Here is a 7,001-nt window from a genome sequence, read left to right as displayed (position 1 = left end):
AAGAAATTTTTTTAATTAATTTTTAATATTTTTACATTATTTAAAGTTATATAACAAGTTATTAGTAAATATTAACACTAAAAAAATTTACTTCTCTTGGAAAGAAAATATAAATTTAAGCATTATTATTTGTATATCTTTTGAAAATTAAAAAACAGCCAAACTGACTTCCTTTAGGCAACCTAATGTTGAGGAATATGCTTTCAATTTTAAAGAAACTTTCATAAAACTGACCAATTTTCTAAATAGTTGTATAAACTTATGTTGTCTAACAGTTAGTGTGTTTGCTGCGTACTTAAATCAAAACTTTATTTTTACAATTGTCTCCTTTAGTTTCGTATCAAAATACCAGTGAAATAATTTTTGTTTATGTTGATATTTATGTACTTACATGTTACCTTTATTTGTCTTGTAAAACTGTTAAGTTATAAAGTATTTTCAATGCTGTAGTTTTAACGTTTTTATTGACTATAGAATCGAAACACTTTCATGAAATATAAACATAAACAACAGGAATGTATTTTGGGATTTCTTGATCCATATTTTTAAAAACATTAGTTCAGATATCCTATAAAGAGGAATAAAATTACTGTTATTGGTGTATCTTAGCAAGCATTTTTTTTAATGGCTTGCAAATTTTGATTATAATGCTCGACATTCTTTTATAGTGTGAACCTAAATTTTTCGGAATTAATGTACTAAGAGGCTCTACCATTTGCTTTCCCCGCTCACCTACCTTAATAATCGCTTCGTATTCATCATTATTTCTTAAATGTTCATGAGAAAGTATAATTTTTAGCGATGAAATATATTTATTTAGCAAAGAATTTCATAGGAAGAAGAAATTCCAATTACTATCGAACCAAATTGGATTAAAATTAACACTGGTGTTCGGTTCTCAAATAAAAAAACCTCTTTCAATATGTCTAGTTTCAACTCTGCAGCTAGAACAAATGACTGATACGGTGTTGTTATTGTGTTTCTGGAATGGAACTGCTGAGATTTTCAGAGAGAAAATTCTGAAGTGAGGAAGTTGAGTGGTAAAAGTTTTTAGAGCATCGAAGATGGATGTAAAGTTTGAAGATGACTGAAACAAAATGTGATGAATAAAGTACGGGAAGAGCAAATCAAGTTTCAAAATAAAGTCGTCCCCACTTAATTGCTCCAATAATCAAATAACCAGCTTATTCAAATAAAATTTAACGAAACCAAATAATTTTATATGAAACTAATGTAAAACTTTCCCGTTTAAAGGAATATTTCTTGTTTTTTTTTTTTTTTTTTTGTCTCCGCTTAATTGCATAAGGAAGATATACTGAAATTAAAACAAAAAATTTTGTTTTGATAATCCAGTGAATAACTCTGAGTTGGTTGCAAGCTGAGCGCGAAAAGGAATGATTTGAATTAATCAGAAAATAAAGACAATGAATCTTGGGAACAATAAATTAAAAAAAATCCCGAACTGAAATGACGCAATATTTTGAAATTTCTAAAGTTTTGAGGATTAGAAAAACATAAGTAAAAATATAAAAAAATTCTGAATGTATTTGAAAGGAATACGCAAGTCATAAAAGTCTTGTATAAAATGAAATGGAAAATCTAATTATGATAAATTGAGGAATTAAACGGGGATAAAAACAGTCTTCTATAGAGTGTTTCGGAAGGGATCAAATAATATTTAAGTACCTATTAAACAAAAAGGGAAGGGTATCGGTAAGGGAAGGATATCGAAAAAAAAAATATATATATATATATATATATATATATATATATATATATATATTTAAAAAAAAGCAAGTTTCATATTTTAAGGGGAGAACCCTTCAGATTATATAATAGTTAAACATTACAATACAACTAATACAAGCCAATGATTGGTGGTTCAATGGTAGACTGATTCTACTGGGGAGATTTCAAATTAGGCTAATTTAAAACACCATTTCCCAACACTCCCCACCTGATAATTTTAAAGTAAAGAAATTATCACAAAACTTTAGAATAGCGAAACAATACTTATTTTACATTTCACATTATTTCAAACACATTATATATTTTTAAACTAAAAATACACATTAATCGATTATTTATAAAACAGTAAAAGATAATTTAAAACATCAAATTTAAAGGAATAGTAAATTATTAAAATATCAGAATGTTCATTAATCAGTTTTCAGCTCTAAAAGAGATAGCAGTTGCACTGATGGGCTTCTATACTCGCCAGTTTTAATTTTTATGAGACAAGATCGAACTAGTCCGTCTCAACCCTTATAAGCTTCAAGTAGACGGTCTAAGTTCCATAAAAATTTGAACTTACTTTTGCCTTGAACGAGCACTACATCACCGATTTTTAGGTTTTTCCCACAGTTGGGTTCATGAGAAAAGTGTGATATTGTCTCAAAGTCAACAAGTATTCGTTTTTCCATCGTAACTACACTTGTTTCGAAAGACGAGTTTGAAAAAAGCTTTCTTTTTATCAAACTTTCTTGTGTTGGAGTCACATTAATAATTTCAGAAAAATTATATGGATAGTAGTTCACAAGTCCAGAAAACAAAAAATGAGCAGGTGTCAGGGGCTGTAGTTCTGATTTATCATCACTAACATATGTGAGTGGTCGGCGATTAAGGACGTTTTCAATTTCAACTAAGATAGTCATGACTTCTTCGAAGGAAAGTTGAGCCTTTCCAAGTATCTTTTTCCGAGGTTCTTTAATACTTCTCATCAACCGCTCATAAAATCCCCCCCCCCACTATGGGGCAAGCTCAACAATAAACTTCCATGTAATGCCTTCAGAGGAAATGAAATTTTGAAATTCTTCTCCTCTAATAATAGAAAAAAAGTACCTTACATCTTTTGAAGCAGTTATTTCTTCTTGACATGAAACGTCGTAAAACTAAGATAAATTTATTCGTAGACAAATTGGAAATCAGTTCCAGACGCACAGCACGTGTGACTACACAAATAAACACAGTAATGTAAGATTTCACAACTTCATCTTTATGCTTTACGTAAATAGGCGTAAAATCAACTCCAACCACTGAGAATGGTGAAGATTCTGAAATTCTATCTTTAGGCCGCTCTCCATTACGTTGATTGGCAGGTTTCGCAAAGTGTTTTCTGCAAATCACGCATCTTCCAATAATTCTTTTCGCAAGTTGCCTGGCTTGTGGAATCCAATAACTTTTCCTAATCTGTGAAAGAGTGACATTAACACCACTATGAAGCAACTTTTTATGTTCTTCAGTGATCAAAAGCTCGGAAAATTTCGAGTTCTTGGGTAGCAGTATAGGATTAACTGCTTCAGGACGCACTTCAGATTAAAACACTTTACTGCAAATTCTTAATATCTGTTTCCCATCTAGATATGGACGAAGACTAAATATGCTGGAGTTATTTTTTATATCTTCCTTCTTCATCAAGGTTTTTATTTCTTTTTGATAATAGTTAATTTGCGCCTCCCTTATTAAAATAACTTCGGCTTCTTTTAACTCTTCAGTAGTTAATGAACCTTTCAGTTTGTCATAACTTCTACAGTTTTGAATAAACCGCTTTGACCAAGCCACAATTCTTTTCCCCTTTAATAAAGAACAGCAATTTTCTAAAATTTTAAAAGACTCTTTAGAATCTGTGAGGCAACTGTGTTGAGTGATAACGATGTTTCCAAGATCTGAATCAACGGAATGCTGCTGATTAATTTCAGTATTTTACTAAGGTCACTTACTTTCATCCTCTATGAGCCAAGATGGTCCGAATTTCCGTAAGCTATCATCTACAAGGCTTTTTAGGGATTCTCCACGAGTTGCCAAAGTTTAGGGTCTGTCTCAGTTTGAAGTTTAAACACTCTGTTTTGCACGAAGGGTTTCAAAGAGTTGTTCTTCTTTATCCAAAAATATGTCATTTTTAAATCTGTCCACAAATAAAAATGCTTGCAAATGTCACTAAACAATTTGTGTAAATAATCATAAATTCTCGCACCAATAACCGCTACCATAAGCTCTAAGCAGGGCAATGTTAAAGTCTTGATTGGTGCTACCCTACTTTTGGACGTAATGAATGACGTCTTATTCCGTTTGAAATATTATATATATCCGTCTGAAGTACGCTACAGCACCATAGGCTTTTATGCTAGCATCAGTGAAAATATGAATGGTGAATTCTTTCTTATAATTACAGTTATCAAAATATTTCCGTTCTATAAAAAAATTCTTTAAATAGGGAACTTCAGAAATCCAATTGTTAAAGTCTGTTTCAATATCTAAAGGCTGAGGGTTATCCCAAACGAGTCCACAGCCTTCCAAATGTTTTGCAGTAAAATTTTCATCTTGAAAACAAAGGGAGAAATTAAACCGATTGGATCATAAATTTGAGCTGCAAATTTTAAAACAGTAAGCTTGGTGCACTGAATTGACTTAGATGATGACTGCTCTAAAGTTTTAAATTCAATCAACTGCAGATCACTTGCTGTATTCCACCTAACACCTCTGCATATGCAATCGATTCATTAATGGCAATGCCATTTTGAATCTATAATTTCTTTAATTCGTTTGAATTAGAATTAAATTTCCATAAATTCATACTCGCAGATTGCAAAATATTTACAGCATCAGATGATAGTCGATATGCATCATTAACTGTATCAGTTCCCCAGTACAAACCGTCCACGTACAATGAAGAATTTAACATTTTAACACAATCGGGTTTGTCATAAGCATATTTTTTAATGTGTTACTGCTCTATTATTGTCTTCAAAATGAAAGGGGAAGTAGTAACTCCGAGCGGTAACCTTTTCATATTCATAGTTTTAAAACGTTCGCAATTATCATAATTAACCCAAAGAAATTTTAAATATTTGCACTCATTTTCATCTGTATCTATCATTAGAAACGCCTTCTCAATATAACTAGAAAATTCAATTTCATGTCTTCGAAAATTAAGTATGACATCCAAAATATTCGGATTTAAATTTGGACCTGACAATAACATATCATTAAGGCAAAATTAAAAGTGATAAGATGTACATAGCCAATGAAGTAAGTTTTTTAGAACATCCTTAAATTTATAAGTACTTGAAAATCTTAATAAATGACTTACCCTTGAAGATATTTAACAACTAGTTTGGTTGGCAAATAAGCTTTAGTTGTTATACTGTTAACTAATAATAAAACTAAGAATAAACTACTAACTGTTACTGTTAACTAAGAATAAAAAGAAAACCATTTTAAAAACATCTATATAGAAAGTTGAATAAACCATCTAAATAAACAGTTCTCTAACTATTGTTACACCAAGTTTATCTTCTCTACAATCAGCCAACTGTATGCGCTACACAAACATGCTTAAAGTCAGTCTTATATACGAATGAACCACTACAGAAAAAAAGTAACATTAACAATACTTTAAGAAAATTACAATACCGAAAGAGACAAATTTCTCACAGTGCCAAAAATCCCAATATTTTATTACTCATTTACAGAGTTAACTGATTTATTTTGAATACATTAATCTCATTGATCAATTTAGAATGCAAGGCATACATTTCATACACAAGTACCAAAATTCACAAAAAACGATATCGTAAAAACTTAGCTTTGAACATTGTACAATATCGTAACGAAACATTGTATTATATAAAAATGGACCCCTTTTATAACGTATATTCAATATCGCGAAACAATATTGTTCGATATTGTAAAAACGTTGGGGAACGTCGATCGATACCTCTCAGCATTTCGGATATCTCTAAATTTATTTTTTGGAATTATAACAATTTGACATCATTTTTTGTCTTTTAAATGATTAATTTTGATTTAAGAACACAATAAAGTTTAAAATGAAAAGCTTTACAAACAGACTTTTAATGTCAAATCGACGGGTCACGACAGTATCGTACACTCAATGTCAATTTTCGCTAATATTGACAATGTCGGTCGATGTAGACTAAAGTTGCTACAATATTCCTGTGCTACTTGGGTACTGTAGTTATTATGAAATTTTGAAATATATATATAGACGAATTGTAGATGGAAAAAAAAATATTCCTAACTTTAATCAAAATTTTCTCTTAATACAGCTGCTCTAAAAAATGCAACCTTTATTTTTTAATATTCCTTATTATAAAATATACATAACAAAAATTTTAGCAATCTTCCTACCTTCCTAAATTTTAACAACAAACTCATTTATTTCCGTATGAGTTCATTTATTGTTATACATAAATAACAAACTATATAATTTCCTAAAAATTATGCAAGCTCATATTCGCTATATTACCGTTGATCTTACTAATCTATTCTTAATAATCAAATATTTGCGTTAGAATAACTAATATCAAAACATTCCAATATGAAAACATTTTTAGGTTATCAGAACGTTTCCTCCACAAATATTATTTAACTATTTTCCAGTGGGGGGGGGGGAGTTATAAATGCATTACAAATTTCATTCTCAGAGAAAAATAACATGTGAATGATTGTACGCTTTATGGAACTTAATATATCAACATTAATGCAATCTTTTCAAAATTAATTAGTTAAAAAAGCAAATGCATTAAATATGTAGGATTAACATAATAATAATTTTTACTTACGACAGCAGATTTACATGCTGCAAAAGTTCAGCACGTGCAAGCCACAACAAATATTGGCGATCGAAATGGGCTGCAGGTGGAGTAGAGCAGAACACTCTACCCAAAGAACTTACACTTATACAATCTTTGCTCTACCTATGGCAACATTTCACATGCCTTCCCCATTAGCGTGTGGAGAGTCAAAGGAAGTACGTTAGCTTTTCTCTTGATTTTCAAATAGATTAAAATCTTTTAAGTTGGTAAACTGTATGAAACTGAAAACTACATTAAACATAGTTTTAAAGAAAAGCATCATGGAAATTTTAAAAAATATTTTTGTTAAATAAAAAGGAAAAATATTAAGAAAAGAGAAAAATAATATTGTAGTTCATTGCTATACAACTGAAAAGAGGACGAGAGGGAAGGGAGAAGGGCTGA

Source organism: Parasteatoda tepidariorum, chromosome 3, assembly GCF_982258835.1.
Source record: "Parasteatoda tepidariorum strain Cologne lab strain chromosome 3, Ptep-v5.0, whole genome shotgun sequence".
NCBI lineage: Eukaryota > Metazoa > Arthropoda > Arachnida > Araneae > Theridiidae > Parasteatoda > Parasteatoda tepidariorum.
Note: the sequence above shows the minus strand (reverse complement) of the source record.